We start from the raw sequence: 17,729 nt of genomic DNA on the forward strand, positions 1-17,729 counted from the left end.
TTTCATATATCAATTTTATTCAGATGAAATTACAGTAATTAAGACACTGTATTATTGGTATAAGAATAAACCATGCAAAGAACTGAACAGAATTCAGAAAAAAACCCAAACATTGGTTTATTATGTAACTATTTATGACAAAGTTGCCACTCCTTTGTACTGGAGGGAGAAATGATTCTTTTTAATAAATGGTGCTGGGTCAATTGTACATCCACATAAAAAAAATATATCCTGACCCATACCTCAAAACCATGGGTAAACGTCAACTTCAGAGTCATCGTAGATCTGAATGTCAAAGTTAAGTAATGAATATTCAGAAAGAAAACATAACAGACTATCTTTGTGAAGTTCCGATAGGCAACTTTATAAAGAGGACAGAAAAATTAATCGAAGGAAAAATAAATGAAATGAATGAATGAATGAATGAATGAAATGATTGAAAAAGGAATGAAATGAAAATGGCAAATTGGCTTACATTAGAAGGAAAAATTTGGTTCATTAAAAAACGCTGTTAAGGGATAAGAAGTCAAGCCTTATAGTGGGAGAAAATGATTTGCAATACATATGCCCGACAATGTCTTCACTTGATCTTAGCCAAAGGGCCGAGAAGCAATCATATGTTTGACAAAGCCTTAAATTTAGGATATATAAATAATTTTTACAAACCAACTAGGAAGGGAAAGACCACTTAAAAAATTAGGTACAAGACTTTGAAATGCACCTCACAAAAAAGAATATGCAAATAGCCAATAGATATATAAAAAGTACTCAGTTTTGGGGCGCCTGTGTGGCTCAGTCGGTTAAGTGTCCGACTTCGGCTCAGGTCATGATCTCGCGGTTGGTGGGTTCGAGGCCTGCGTTGGGCTCTTGTGCTGACAGTTCAGAGCTTGGGACCTGTTTCGGATTCTGTGTCTCCCTCTCTCTCTGCCCCTCCCCTGCTCGTGCTCTGTCTCTGTCTGTCTCAAAAATAAATAAACGTTAAAAAAAAGTACTCAGTTTTATTCATCAACAGTTGAGTGCAGATTGAAAGTATGATGTGACACTATACACTCCTGTTGGAATAACTAAAAGGAAGGGAAAGGAAGGGAAGGGAAAAAAAGAAAGGAAGACAACACCAAGTGTTGTTGAGATCTGGGAGCAGTTGCAATGCTCACACCCTTCTGATGAGAGAGTGAATTGGTATGGTCACTTTGGAAATAGTTTTGGCAGTATCTAACTCTTAATATATGCACAGCATATGCCCAGAAATTCTGGTCCGAGGCTAATTTTCATAAGAAACTGTGTGTATGTTCACCAAAACGTATGCACCAGAATATTACAGCAGCAAGATCTGCAGTAGCCAAAATGTAGAAAAGAGCCAGGTGTCTACCAACAATTGAATGGAGAGACACAGCTGATATACTCATGAATGGAATTCTAGAACACAAAGACACAATAGAACGTGAGTGAATCTCAAAAATACAATGATGAGTGATAGAAGCCACACACACAAAATAAATTGTATATTATTTATGCAAAAATTTAAAATGAGTGGGGGCGCTTGGGTGCCTCAGTTGGTTAAGTGTCCAACTTTGCCCCAGGTCATTATCTTGCAGGTCCATAAGTTCCAGCCCCTGTCGAGCTCTGTGCTGACAGCTCAGAGCCTGAAGCCTGCTTTGGATTGCGTGTCTTCCTCTCTCCCTTTGCCCCTCCCTGATTGCACTCTGTCTCTCTCTCATAAATAAATAGGCATTAAAAACATTTAAAGACAAGCGAAAATATTGTGTTAAAATTAAGATAGCAGTGACCTTTGGATGGGGATTAGCAGGAATAAGCACAGGGGGGTTGCAAATGTTGTTAATGATCTGTTTATCTTTTCTTACCTTTCTGAAAATTAATTTTGTGTTAACTGTGAAATTCATCAAGTTGATTGTGATTTTTTTGCATTTTTCTAAGAATTGCATTAGTGGGCAGTTGGATGCTTTGTTTAGAGCAGGCATCAATTACTCAGCTTTAGCATACTATTGTTAGGCAAAAATGTAAGCCCTAGTATACCACAGTCTTTTTTAGTTTTTCAAGAGAAAATAAAAATACAAATTTTTAAAGTAAATCCTTCTTACTTTACCTTTTATTTTTTAGATTAACTAATCAGTTATTTAATTTTTATTAAGCAGACTCCATACCCAACGTGAGGCTTGAACTCACGACCCTGAGATAAAGAGTTGAGTGTTCTGCCAACTAAAGCAGGCAGGGGCCTCAATACTCCTTACTTTTAAATGCTAGCAGCTCAGAGCAAAACAACCACAAAAACAACAATGTGGGTCAAAATAATAATAGCCACAAGTTTATAGTGCTTGCCCGGAAATTCATCTCTCAGTTTTATAACAGGGATAGTACTACACTATACAATACTGATTTTAACACTCAAATGAAGAAATGTATTGAGGGGTTTATTAAAATGCCTGTTGTACAGCAAGTGCTTAATAAATGGTGGCTATTAATATGGTGCTGTTTGGAATCATAATCTGCCTCTTAAAATTTATCTGAACGATCTTTTATTTTGGTGGATATTTCCACTGAAATTGCACACCATTACTATGTTGGCATCACATCTACCATAGAGCAGATATTTAATACAAATTTGTGGCTTGAATATACATGAATTGATTGATTAATAATGCCCTATGTTTATACACTCACCTCAGCATATTTGACAATATTTTGATGGCATGTACTATATCAAGGAATATTGTATTAACATTAGGATTCTGGGGCCCCTGGGTGGCTCAGTCGGTTAAGCGTCTGACTTAGGCTCAGGTCGTGATCTCGTGGTCCGTGAGTTCGAGCCCCGCGTCGGGCTCTGTGCTGACAGCTCGGAGCCTGGAGCTTGCTTCGGATTCTGTGTCTCCCTCTCTCTGTGCCTCTCCTCTGCTCATACTGTCTCTAAAAATAAATAAACATTAAAAAATTTTTTTAAACATTAGGATTCTGGAGAGGCACCTGGGTGCCTCAGTTAGTTAAGTGTCCCACCTTGGCTCAGGTCATGGGTTGGACCTTGGCTCGTGGTTCATGGGTTGGAGCCCCATGTCAGGCTCCATGCTGACAGCTCAGAGCCTGGAGCCTGCTTTGGATTCTCCCTCTCTTTCTCTCTCTCTCTTTCTCTCTGCCCCTCCCCTGCTGTCTCCCTCTCAATAAACAAACAAACAAACAAACCAATAAATAAATAAACAAATAAACATTTTAAAATGTTAGGATTCTGGAGATCATGGAAAATTTAGATGCTAATTGTAGATGACTTAGACTAGTTCTAGATCATTTTCTGGCAGCTGGAGTTAAATAGGTGTGTTGTTAGACATGTAAATGTGTTTCCCACTCCATTCTGGGCAGAGGGTTAGAATAGGTTCACAATATCCCTTTTACTGTTTGTGAACTCCATCTTGCTTTCTTCATATTCCATTCAAACAGTTATGAGCATCACCTGTAGGGCAGGAGAAGGTAATCTCACATGTGCCACCATTGACTCATCCACTTATGCCAGTCCTCCCCATCTTTGGTCTTCCTTATTTTAGGTTCTGATGACATGTCTCCTTCACTCCAATCCTTGATGACAGTGCCCGTGCTACTGACACCTGCCACTGCTGCTGAAATCCACGGACACACACATCAAGGCGGCTGATGTACACTACTGAGGCTGTCAATGTCTATGCCAAGGGCCACGAGTCTTACGACAGTAGAAACTATTGGCTCCATACCCTATTGCTCTAGAAGCAGTCAGCAGCTTTGCTCTGACACCTTGTACCATAGCACTTTTATTTTTTTGTAAGTTTATTTATTTATTTTGAGAGAGACAGAGAGAAAGAGCATGAGCGAGGCAGGGACAGAGAGAGAGAGAGAGAGAGAGAGAGAGAGAGAGAGAAAATCTCAAACAGGTTCCTCACTTTCAGCGCAAGGCCCAACATGGGGTCTGAATCCACTAACTGTGAGATCATAACCCGAACCGAGATCAAGAGTAGGTCACTTAACCGATGGAGCCACCCAGGCCCCCCAATATATAACACTTTTAGATTTCAGTTCCATGTTTCATTGTGATCTTCTTTTCATTGCAGGAACCCAAGAGAGTTGAACTGGTGCTAGATCTTAGCAAACAATATTCGATGTTACACAGGGAAGAGGGAATGGCCGGAGGGAGATGTCGAGTTAGAAAACACAAGAGCCCCAGAAACAAAGAAGGATGGAAAAATCTCTTTAGCTGGAGGGAGGAAAATGGCTTCAAAAGGGAACTGAAGTCATATTCTAACTTTCTGATTTCAGCCAGGTTACCTACTATATCTGATGCAACCAACCAAGAGAGGGGACCCTTGAGTTAGGGGCTTAGAACTCAGTTGTCTTGAACTGATACTGAAGAGATCTGCCAGCATCAGAGGAAATTGATTTATCCATCAGGGCTGGACACGGCTCCAGAACCTGGTCGTGCCGAATTGTCCTTGTGTATCATGTTCCTCTATTCAGGGGAAATCAGCCCTTCCACTTTTACAGTGTTTTCCAGATTTGAACATTAGCATATCCAAAGCATTTGTTTTTCCAGTTATGAAGTTGGCACTCAATCAGATAAGATAACCAGTTTGTAGAAGTCATTCAGTCAGCTAATTATAGGAGGAATAAAACTGGATTCCACATCTTTGATTTTCAGTTGAGGATTCCATCCACTATATCACTATTCAAGAATTTTTCTGATCCTTTCTTGAGAATGGGTTTACTCAGAAAGATGAGTGGAACAAACCAGAAAGAAAGGGACTAGTAACTGTGTCATCTCACAGTTTTTTGTTTGAACTACCCTGACTATATTCACATGAGCAACATCAGACACGTTCTAATCCGGTAAGGAAGAAATTGAACTACCCTGACTACATTTGCATGAGCAACATCGAACACATTCTAATCCAGTAAGGAAGAAAGTAGAGAAAGTTATCTCTGTCCTTTTCAAGATATAACTGGTATCTTTTTCTGTTCATTGCATGTTGCTAATTTTTTAAATATTTAAGTGTGCTACTTTATAAGTGGGATCCATGTCTAGCCATGGTGAACATTTAATAAATACATGACTGTAGATGTTAAAAATTAAGAACAAATTCCATCACTTTAATAAACAAGGTGAAGGAAAGTATAAACTATACAATAATGTGATTTTGAGTTTATTCTATCTCATAATTAGGCATACCTACATGAAAACAATACATGGGCAATTCATTTGTAAGCTATGCCATGAGGTGGGAGTGAAAGTCAAGTGTCAGCTCTATGGTTATATATAGGCTTGCCTCGCTAATGATATTTTAAAAGAGTAGAAAGAGATTTTCACTGAGTGTAACAGTCACTTTGATTTAACTTCTCTTATGATTAAGCCTGCTTACAGTGTATGAATAAGTCTTTCCTTAGATATGGAGAAAATACAGTTTTAAGGTAGTTATTTATTTAGAATTTCAAATTCTTTGAACTACAAACCACACACTTAAATTCCATCATAAGTGAAAAAGGAAAAAAAATGTTTGTGTAAACACAGCCTTAAAAAGAGCTTAATGTCATTGCGTTTTTCTTGAAGAAGTCAATAGCATGCATGTGTGCTATGTACATAGAATATGTTGCTGTTCAATAAGTTTATGTATTTTCCAAGTAGGATAGGATTAAAGTTAATGTGCCATTTATGTGCCAAAAATTTTTTTAAAACTTTTGTGTTTTAAAAGGATATTACACTCATACCAAAAAACTAAATGAGACTAAAATGTACAAAGAAGAGAATAATATCACTCAACAATCTGATGCTCAGAGATAATCAGTGTTTCCCTCTTGTGATACATACTTCTGGACATCTCTCTATGCACACATTTGTGCTCTCTCTCTCTCTCTCTCTCTCTCACACACACACACACACACACACACTTTTACATAAATGGAATCCCACAAAATGTGCTTTGCAGAATCTTTTTTCCATCCATTAATAAACTTGCCCATTTCACAGGAAGATGGATAAATTCATCATAAATGTGCACTTGAAAGTGACCTCCTTCTTAACTGAGCTTCAGTTTTACATGCTTTTAACACAGTAGCAAAATGAGTACTACTGAATAATATAACACTGAATAATAATATTGCAGAGGGTGAAAATCAAATAGTTATAATAAGATACCATTAACTGGAAGCCCCACCTGTGAGGTAAATTTGCATGTTTCTTACTCTTATCCCTTTTTAAGATTTGTATTATGAAAATTTAGGCAAAAAGGAAAAGAAAAAGAATTGTGCAGTGACCATCCACATCCCTGCAGTTAGAATCACCAATTGTTAGCATTTCACTGTATTTTCTTTGTCTGCCTATCAAATTCTTGATTTAATCTCCTTGACTTTTTTTCTGAAGTATTAGAAAAACATCATGACACTTTGCTTTTAATGATCTCAGCCGGAGTCAACAAAAAATTATGAACATTATCTTCATTCGCATTCATATTATCATACCAATATCACATATTTAACAAAATTACCACAAATTCTTTAATATGCTTGAATGTTGAGAATTGACTTGGTCTGAAAGCCAACTTCTAAACGTTAGAAAAAAAATTTCGTTTTCATTCCAATTGGCCAGGTTGATTCTTTTCATACAAACAGTTTAAAAAAAATTTTTTTAATGTTTTTATTTAATTTTGAGACAGAGAGAGACAGAGCATGAGCAGGGGAGGGGCAGAGAGAGGGAGACACAGAATCTGAAGCAGGCTCCAGGCTCTGAGCTGTCTGCACAGAGCCCGATGCGGGACTCAAACTCACGGACTGTGAGATCATGACCTGAGCCGAAGTCGGCAGCTCAACCGACTGAACCACCCAGGGGCCCCACAAATATTTTTTTAAAAGCTGACTCTAAACCATGATTGACTCATGGATTTTATCTTGGTGTTATATAATTTCCCAGTGAACATAAATACAAATATTATGACAGTGTGTACCGATGTGGACTATTAAGATATTTTTTATTTCATGATGAAAATTTTTCAAGTGAATATTTGGGGGCATGAATTTTGCACCCAATTTACTTGGCACTTCATTTTTTGTACAGACAGAGAATCCACTGGGTGTTAACATTTGTAAGCTTCAAGGTAAAATAGCTGTTTATGTCCTTAAGCACTACATGTTTGTGCAATTAGCCCGTCTTCTATTCAGAAAACCTAGATTCACTTGCATCCCTTTAAAACGATTACCACAGAACATCAGGCAGTGGGTCACCCCTCTTCGAACACAGTAAAACATGGACCTGGGTCTGATATTGCAGGGAAACATAGGTAGAAGCAACAGACAACAAGTACAAGCTGGCTTCTGAGAATTTTACTCAACGGAACCACTGGGGATCATAGGGATAAATTTAATAGAACGGGTTTCCTTCAGCAGTTATTCGTCAGCAGACTGGGACCAAAATGGATACTTTCCTTCATAATATACTTGAGGAGACAAAGTCAATTGGGTCATTGATGTGGTCCTATTCACCCCCATCCTTTTATTTTCTATTCAGTCCATTGCAGAGACAGTCAACAACATGGTAACAAGGAAAGGGGTCTTTGCTCACTTACACGTTTCTAGGCACAGCAGACATTTTCCACCTATTCTTCAATCAGACATTACTTAAAGGAAGGATCCTGTGTTGAGTTAGGATGTAAATGTTAGTTCTCTATGTGGGAGGAAAGGAGCTCTCTCCTGATGAGGAGGAGCTGCCGTCCCTACTGTGCACGTAATAGACATGGGAGTGTTGATCTGCTGTCACAAGAAAGGAAGAACACTCATGCTGCTCTCCTCTACCGCCCCCACAGGGGACTCTAACCTGGGCATGGAACTCAGCTCCTGCAGCTGTGAGCCTGGAGCCCTGCCTCACCCTTGCGAAAACCTGTGTGGTGACACTCAGGTGGTTGCCTCCTGCCCCACAAGTTCCCCTCCAATCAGCTATTGAAAAGAAGTCCCCCAGGAAGGCAGGGCAAAGAGTACAGCTCCTCTTGCCTGTCCAACACAGAGAAGTTTTAGAAGGCAGTTACTGAAGACTAAACCATGAGCAGGTATGGTTAAAAAGGGAACCACTGACTTCCTGTGAACATGTCGTCCTGTCTTACCCTCGTTCTGCTGTAAAGTAGAGGCTGTTTAGCTCATCACAAAGGAAGCGCTCTCAGCACCCTGGAGGTGCTGCTCCAAGGAGCTTTGAGTTGTGGGTGAGGAAGGCATTCTGTAGTGAGACAAAAGCCCGCCTTCCCATTGTTAAAGTCACCACGCCTCTGGTTTTCTGTCTGTAACTTAGGGCCACAAGTCATGGATCTGCAGCTCTCAGGGGTTCGCTCACAAGCTTCACAGCACACACTTTGCAGCTGCAGCACCCAGCTAGGAGGAGTGAAACCAGTGGAGCATTTTAGGCTGAGCTCATTTCCGCCCACATCAGAAGCAACAGAGGAGTTTGTGGAGAGCAGCATTTGAGCCCTCCATTAGCTGTTTTACATCTTATAGACCAAGATGCCACTTCCTACACCATGTGTTAGTGGGTGACCACGTGGACACAGTGTTGTAGGGGGACCTAGCTCTAAGTGTTCTGAGGCTTTGAGAAGTCTTTCCTTATTCACATTTGCTTCCCTGTAACATTCTTCACAAATAAACTCTCCGTCTTGGGATTTTATGTCACTAGACACATGTTGAGTGCTTGAGGAAAAGAGAAAGAAAGAAAGAAAGAAAGAAAGAAAGAAAGAAAGAAAGAAAGAAAGAAGAAAGGAAGGAAGGAAGGAAAGGGAGAAAGAATCAACCAAAAGTTTATTAAAAGGGCCATGACATTAAAAAAAAAGGATGTTACCAACTTGTACATTCATTTTTAAAGAAAATGAAAATGAGTTCGTAGCAGTGAAGACAAAAAAAAAGGAAGTGTTTAAACTATACAAAACAGGAGAAGTTGGGATTGAGTGAGAATAGGGAGATCTTTCTTTTTTAAGTTTATTTTTATTTATTTTGAGAGGCAAGTGGGGTGGAGCAGAGAGAGAGAGAGAGAGAGAGAGAGAGAGAGAGAGAGAGAATCCCAAGCAGGCTCCTTGTTGTCAGTGTGGAGCCTGATTTGGGGCTCAGTGTAGGACTTGATCCCATGAACCATGATATTATGACCTGAGTGGAAATCCAGAGTTGGATGCTTAACTAACTGAGCCTCCCAGGTATCCTGAAAATAGTGAGATCTTTACTTTTACCCACATTTACCCTACCTTACCTGACCAGTCTGACTAGTATAAATACTGGTGAATACTCAAGAGTTCTCAATTTCACTGAAATTGACAATGTCAAATGCATTGATGAGACATCTTTAATATATTTTACCTCTGGTTTCTACCATCAGCCCTATGGCTGTTTCTTTGGTTCTGCTCTTCATCATGGTGTCATGATTATTGTCCCTCTGTTCAGTCAAATCTACCCTATGCTATTGACAAAAAGATTTAGTAATACATTTTATTATATTCCTTCCCTACTTTGGCTGCTTTGCTGATTCTTCATCACCCACAGGCTGAAATCTGAACTGCTAGTATCATATCCAAGGCCTTTCCTGGTCCAAGAATGACCTGTCCGTCCAAATACCCAACTTTGCACACCATGATTCTTTGAAATTAAAGTGTTTTGTTGAAAACCTCTGTGCAGTGCATTTGTACCTACTCTTCCCCCAACCCCCCACTCCAGCTCAACAATCTCCTCTGTGCACCTTCTACTGACCATTCAAGCATAGTTGATCACTTCCTCCTTTATGCCACAATGTTATTATACTTTTATCACATTGCATTTTAATTATTTGCTTATAAATCTGCTTCCTTACTGGATAGTAAGCTGCTGGTGGGTATAAACTTTGTTCCTACTTATTTTTGTGTTCTTGTGTCCTATTACCAATGCCTAGAATGTACTAGATATAATTCCAGAGGTATTTATTAAAGAGTAAATAAATGAACACTCCACTGTAAGAAAGCCTTGCCCCATGTGGTTACCCAGAGCACTTTTTGTTGCAACTGTCACAAAATTTGACTTAATCTAATTTAGGCAAAGAGGTAAATTATTGGCTAACATAAGGTAAAACACTTAGGGATATCACTAGATTAGAAACCACTAGATTGAACATATGAAAATATCACATTTTCCCACACATCTCTTAGTTCTCACACCCATAGTTGCATTTTTGCTGTTTTGGCTTTAGCTTTAGAAATGGTATGGTAGCAAGAGAATGTCCAAACTCCAACTTTTTGTTTTGTTTTGTTTTGTTTTGTTTTTTCAATTTTCAGTCCAGTCCAGCAGACAAAAAAAAAAAAAAAATGAAAGCTCTTTCCCAGAAATACCAGTTAAATGTGCCTGGTTGGATTATGTGCTCATTGTGGAGCCACCTTCTCTGGCCAGAAGAGTGTTCTACTCTGACGGAGTCAGGGCCAAGCCATGTGCTCTCCCTATGAAGGCTGCTTCTCTGGGGCCACAGGGGCTGACAGTGGAGAGGAGGACAAACTCACAGAGTCACCAGCAGGAGGAAGCTTGAAAGCTGGGTGGCAAAAACAATAGGTCAATTATAGAGTAATGAAGGAAATACTTTGTTCCTTTAAACTAAGATTTGGGAAGTTGGAAGCTTCATTTGTTGCCTAATTGCTAAAGGCAAAATCCAAAAAGTCACCTCCTATTTGATTTTAGTGTAACTCTTAACCACTCAGTGTCCATCTTTTACATGGAAACTTCATTCATTTTGATAATGGAGTTGTATTTGTGGTACCAAGAAAACCGAATATTTTGATCAATACAGTCAAGATAGTTGATTCATGTAGCCCATGGGGGAGGGCGTTTGTAAGGGATAAGACTAGTGAAATAGACACAGTTGTCAAAAAAAAAAAACAACAAGTTAAATGTAGCTTTTAATTATCGTGTTTGTGATAAGAGTTATTCTAGTTGTCTATTATTGGTTAACAAACTATTCCAAAAATTAGGGTTTAAAACAATTTATTATTGTCGTATCTCATGATTCTGGGGACCAAGAATTTGGATAGAGTATAGTGCAGCTGACTTATCTCGCTCTGCTATCTGGGGCCTCAGCTGGGATCACTCAAATGTCTGAGGGCTAGAATAGAAGCCTGGCTGAAAATCTCTTTTTTTCTCAAGATCTCACTCAGCCAAACCCAGTCTGCAGCCTATTGTTGTACAGTCATGAGATAAGATTTAAAAATTATTTAATGCTAACAAAATCTAAAGAAGAATAATGCACCATGAGGTATGGAGCATTTTGTGTCCAAAAATAAAGTTTTATTGGGATACAGCCAGACATATATATGTTTAAATATTGTCTACTGTCTGCAACCATATATCCCTTAAAACCTAAAAAATTTATAATCTGACCCTTAACAAAAAAATTTCCTGACTTCTACTTTAAATGACTTCTATATCTGGCTATGCTAATCTTAAGGCTTTGAGAGTCAGTTTCAAGAGACAGGAAATGGAAGCTGCCATTTTCTTAAAGCCTTTTCTATTTTTCAAGTAATATCAAAGAATGTGTGTCCATCTTTAACCTCTTACACTTGACCTATAATCTCTTTCCAAAGAAGAACATTTGGGACGGCAGAGGGCATTTGTTGACTTATTTTTTTCCCAAGTAAGTGAATGTTTTGTAATTAGTGTTTGGTTATTAAAGTGATGAAATCCTTTTGCCTTGATGAAATTTCTTTGCCTTGAAACAAAAAAGCTAGTTTTATCTTGTTTTTACTTTTAATTTGGAAATGGAGATCAAATGTTGAACTGAAGATTTTAGAATTTTAATAGCTCTCTCAGTGTTCTGACCTCATTTTAATAGACTTTAAAACATTTTGCTTCTGATCTTACCATAGAATATATCCATAATATATCCAGATGTTTCCAAAGTAGGATAACCGATTCCTTTTTAATAAAGAAGTTATTGATTATTAAATAGCAATCCCCTGGATTTTCTAGTTTGTGCCAAATCACAATGAAATATGATTTTATTACGTATTAACAAATACTTTCATGTGTTCAGACTGAACAATGAAATCTATGATTCTTGGCCAGTCTGCTGACTACAAGGTGGGCGGATAGCTTCCTTTGACTGGTTCCCCAAAACATAATGAAGCAATTAGGAACAAAGGTCAAAAAACCCCTAACAGTCCATCTGAGGCAACTGATTATATATGAAACCAAATCACAGGTGTCATCCGAAGACCTGGGGGGCAGATTCCCTCAGGTTAGTGATTCTAAAGAGCTTGTATTCAGTTATTAAATTGTTAAGGAAGAGGCTGGAAAGGGTGGACATGTAGATTTTTGGAACTCATGTTTAAAGATGGTTACAAATTATGGGTTGGAATATTTTGGAAAATTGACTAGAATCTTATTTGGAAAAAGTTAACATTTTAATTTTGTCCCTTTTGCCAACATTAAGGTTCACTCAGAAACTCTCCTAAACTTTTCCAATTGAGACAATAATGGATTGTCCAATCATTAGCTGAGGACGCTAAAGTCTGAGGGATAATTTTATAGTAGGAAGAGGTGAATAGTTTCCCATAAATAGAGAAATAAGATAAAAAAGGGCCAAGTGGTCAGGGAGCAAGTAAGTGGGAAACCCAAGAATAGAAGGAAGGTCTTCTGGTTCCTGGATCAATGTCTAGATCACAAGTGTGCTCTCCAAGGAGCTAACATTTCTTGAACGCCTTCCACGTATAAGACATTGTGTTAGTTGCTTGACATTTCATTTAGTTCACATTCTAATGCTATCTTTATACTATTCTATATTGAAAAAACTGGGCTAAGAAAAAAGGTGCCACTAAATGCAGAAACAAAATAACTTCTTATAAGGTCTCAAAACTTAGTGGCAGCGTTTCAATTTTTAGGAAGGAAAACTGACTTGAAAGTGTAAGCTATATCTCTATCTAACAAAGTTATTTGTATGTTAAAGTTTCCTCATCTGGGAAAAAGAAACACAGATTTTTCATGTATTCATGTATTAACCTATTGTTCATTTATGCCATCACTCTCTCTTTTACTAACAGACATGTACTGGGCACCTTCTAGAAGACAGGCACTGTTTCTGACACCAGTGACTCAATGGTGGGCAAAACAAGCAGACCCCTTTCTCTCATGGAGCTTATATTTAAATGGAATGGACAGATGGAAGGCTAGTAAATAAATGCACAAATAAAATATCACAATTATTGAAAAAAATGTTACAAAGGGAAAGATTAAGAGGTTGAGATGAAGGAGTGAATGAAAATCGGTCATCTTCTTTAGAACCTGGTCAGGGAAAACCTTTCTCATAGTTAAGCCATGATATAAAAATGAGAAGGACATGCTAGGAGGTGGGAAGAAAAGAGCATTATTCAAGTAAACAGCATATGTAACGACCCAAGTGGAACCAAAACAAACATGGGAGAACCACAGAGCAAAAGTCTGTAGGGTCAAGTGTGAGAACCGGGCTTTGGCTGCCATTTACAGGGCCCTGTGGGTTCTGATAAGGGGTTTGGATTTTATTTGAATTGCAGAGAGATCCATTAACAGACTTTAAGCAAGGACACAGTGCAGACTTATTTACATTGTAAGGGATTCCCTAGCTGCAGTGTGGAGAATGGCCTGGCGGAGAGGAAGAGAGGAAGATAACAGACCGGTTAGGATGCTGTACCAGTCCTCTAGGAGAGAAGTCGTGTCCTATAGACATGGCACTAGCAGAAGCAGGAAGAAGAAAATAACATGGTTGCCATCTTGGACACAGAACTGAAAAAACGTGTTTCTGGATGGGCTCGGTAGCTCTACATAGAGATGAAGAATGAGAAAACGGGGATGCAAGGTGACTTACAGGTATCTGACTTGAGATGTAGGTGTCCGTACCCTACATCAAGGTAGGGGAGTACGCTGGGGCAGAGCAGGTGTGGTGAGCTGCGAAGTCAAGAGTTCAGATTCGACACGGTTGTCCGTGGAACACCAAAGTGCCCTGACATTTTATGCAATAGGAAACAGAGGCAGAGAGGTAAGGTTTAGGCTGAGCATAGAAAATATGAATGCATATATGAATCCGTGGAAATCTATGGTCTTTAAGTTCATCGGAGTCAATACAATAATCCTGGGAGAAAGTGTGGAAGAAAAAGAGGGCCTCGAATTATAAAATTTAAAAGCCGGAGAGTCGAGCTTAAGAATTAAGCCCCTAAAAAATTGCTTTCAATTTTTGGGCTGCTGATAGGGCTGTTGATTACTTCTAAAGGACTGGTAATGTTTGATTAAAATGTTTGATGTTAAAATGTTACTTGATTCTGTGTTAGTTCTGTTTCCATTTGAGTTACTTAGCTCTACACTTGTTTGTAAGTGAAAGTTCCTTAATGCGGAATTTTGGGGAGGAGGGTCGGGTTCAGATTCTTAAACTCGGAACTTGGATTCAAATTTAAGTTCTGTCTCTCATAAATGAACTAGGGAAAGTTTCTTCGCTAATCCGGGTCTGTTGACTCATCTGAAAAAATGATGACACAGTACTACTCCTTCATACAGGTGCTGTGTTGAAGAGGGTAAATTCACATTAGTGTTTAGTATAGTGCTTGGTACATAGTAAAGCTGAATATACAACTTCTACCCTACCACCCCTCCTACAGCCAAGAAGGATGCTGTGGTTAGTAGCAGCAGTATCTGAGAAAACATAACTAATTAAAGCTGAAACTTCCTCTTTGGTACTTTAAATAATAATCTTGTCTTATAGAATTGTACAGGAACATGATATTTTTCCCTTTTACTTTTGTTCACTACCCACTATGGTATCCTTGTTAGAGTGCTTATTTACTTTTTTTTTACCATGAAAATTGATTACTTCACATATTAAATTTATTAGCAATCCATAAAAACTAAAGTGTCAGGACTACTTGACAAGTGATAAGGTATCACAAACACTATGCTTCTCCTGTAAAACAAGCAACTTAAAAATTTTTTTTAATGTTTTTATTTATTTTTGAGACAGAGGGAGACAGAGCATGAGCAGGGGAGGGGCAGAGAGAGAGAGGGAGACACAGAATCTGAAGCAGGCTCCAAGCTCTGAGCTGTCAGCACAGAGCCCCATGCGGGGCTCAAACTCACAGACTGTGAGATCGTGACCTGAGCCAAAGTCAGATGCTTAGCTGACTGAGCCATCCAGGCACCCCAAAACAAGTAAATTTTTAAAGATAATACTCCTTCAGTACCAAAAAATTTCAATGTTTGCCAATCATCTGAAAGAAAACTAAAATAATTCTTTAAAGTTTTTTTTTTAACATTTATTTATTTTTGAGAGTGAGAAAGCAGGAGAAGGTCAGAAAGAGGGAGACAGAGGATCTCAAGCAGGCTCTGCTCGGTGAGCACAGAACCCAACATAGGGCTCAAACTCACCAACTGTGAGATCATGACCTGAGCTGAAATCAGGAGTTGGCCACTTGACCAACAGGCCACCCACTAACTAAACTAAAACTAAACCTAAACTAAAATAATTTTTTTTTAAATTTTTGAAATGTTTATTTATTTTTCAGAGAGCATGACCTAGGGAGGGGCAGAGAGAGAGGGAAACAGAATCCAAAGCAGGCTGCAGGCTCTGAGCTGTCAGCACAGAACCTGACGCGGAGCTCGAACTCACCCGCCATGAGATCATGACCTGACCTGCAGTCGGATGTCTAACCGACTGAGCCACCCAGGTGCCCCTAAACTAAAATGATTCTTAAGACCTAAGTGTATCCTGAATATTTGAACCATCTTATATTCATCAAAAAATTGAACACACACACAAATACACACATACATGAACATATATTTGTTCATACATACATCACCTACATTTATATTATATTATATTATATTATATTATATTATATTATATCATATCATATCATATCATATCATATCATATATTATATTATATTTGTGCAATTGTCATTTTTCTCCCTGACCTGAACTCCTAGGAGGCATGGATAATTTTCACTTATTTTTATATGCACTTTATATGCATTGTCTCTACACATAGTAGAATGTTTTGGCACTCTCTCGTTTCTACTAAGTTTCCTTGGAAATTTTTTTCTTATCCAAAGTCAGGGTATTTTTGGGAGAAATGTCTAGCCATCCCTTGAAACTTATATTTATTCCCCCTTTCCATAGTATGCTGGCTAGTAGATGCCCAACTGGAGACTATATTTTCCCATTACTCCCCTTCCCTGGTATCTGGATCTGACAATATGACAAGTTATTGTCCACAGAGTGGGTGGCAAAGTATTGTGTGTCACTTCCAGGCCAAGGTTTTTAAGAATTGTATGTAATTTATCCAAGCTTTCTTTCCCCTCCTGCCACAAACACACACAATAGCAAGGCCAGGGAACCATGAAGTCTCCAAGTGGAAAGGATCTGGTCCCTGAATCACTGTGTGGAGAAGGTCAACGGACAACCTTGGAACTGCAGCTTGGTCTGTTTTGCAACTGAGAAATAAGCTCCTTCTGTGTTGGAGCCTCTATAGACATGAGGGGTTATTTATTCCAGCAGGTAGCATTAGCCCTGATGAACAGAGAGCTCATTAGAGTGAAAGAGACTTACATTAAAACAGAGCTAAATCTTCGGAAGATATGTTCATTCTGTTTCCTTTTGTATACAGCACAGAAAATGGATTTGTCTTTGTAAACAGGAGGAATAAAGGCACCCAACTTAGCAAGTATAGCAGACATAAGACATAATTTTGTAACCTTAATTCAGGTGTCCAAAAATCCTCCCACTTCTTCATTTTCTGTAACTCAATCTAGGTCTAAACCTCTGTCAATTTTATACCAGAAAGGGAAGGACTATGGCAGGGTTGCAAAAAGTGGTTCTGTAAACCTTGGACTTCCCAGATACATTAAGAAGGATGCTGTAGTTATTTATGCATTTAATGACTAATTATAGTCCACCTCTGCCCATGGGCTAGAGTAGCAGTCCTCATGAAACAAATGCTTTGGTGGAACAGAAAGACAGAAACGAAATAATCACCTAAACAATATGGCAAGTCCCATGAAGAAGACGAGAAAAAAAATACTAGGAGAAGAATGGGAGGTTATCTAGTCTAATCACAGAAGTAAAGAAAGACTTCTTATGGACAAGGATGATAGATCCTATCTATAGGGTTGGGAGAATATTGCTACATAGGAGAGTTTTATTATTTTTTAATTTATTTTTAATTTTTTAAAAAGTTTTATTTATTTTGAGGGGTGGGGGAGGGGCAGAGAGAGGGAGAGAGAGACTCTCAAGCAGATTCCACACTGTCAGCACAGAGCCTGACGCAGGGCTCAATCTCCTGAACTGTGAGATTATGAGCTGAGCTGAGGTCAACCGACTGAGACCTCTCTGAGTAAAGGGTGGGAAATGGATTGGCGAGTGAGAAATCATTTGGGGGCAGATATAGGCCAAAGTGTTAGAAGGCCATTGTAGCTATTTATTCAAGCGATATTAATAATTTGGACTAAGATGGTGGTGGTGGTGTAGAGGGAGAGAAGCTGCTCAATTTGTGATACAGTTAGAAAGAAATATGGAGAGAAGCTGGTGATGGACTGGAGGAACTAAGTTTTGAGAGTAGTCCCGAGGTTTCTATTTTCACAATGGGATCGCTGGTGGTGACGCAGATTGAGGTAGACAACACTAGAATAAAGTCGTATTTGGGGGACAACGATTACTAAATGAATCCCTGCCCCAGTGTGTCCACTGGGTCCATTTTCTAAGCCTGTGAG

The sequence above is a fragment of the Felis catus genome, chromosome F1 (assembly GCF_018350175.1).
Source record: "Felis catus isolate Fca126 chromosome F1, F.catus_Fca126_mat1.0, whole genome shotgun sequence".
NCBI lineage: Eukaryota > Metazoa > Chordata > Mammalia > Carnivora > Felidae > Felis > Felis catus.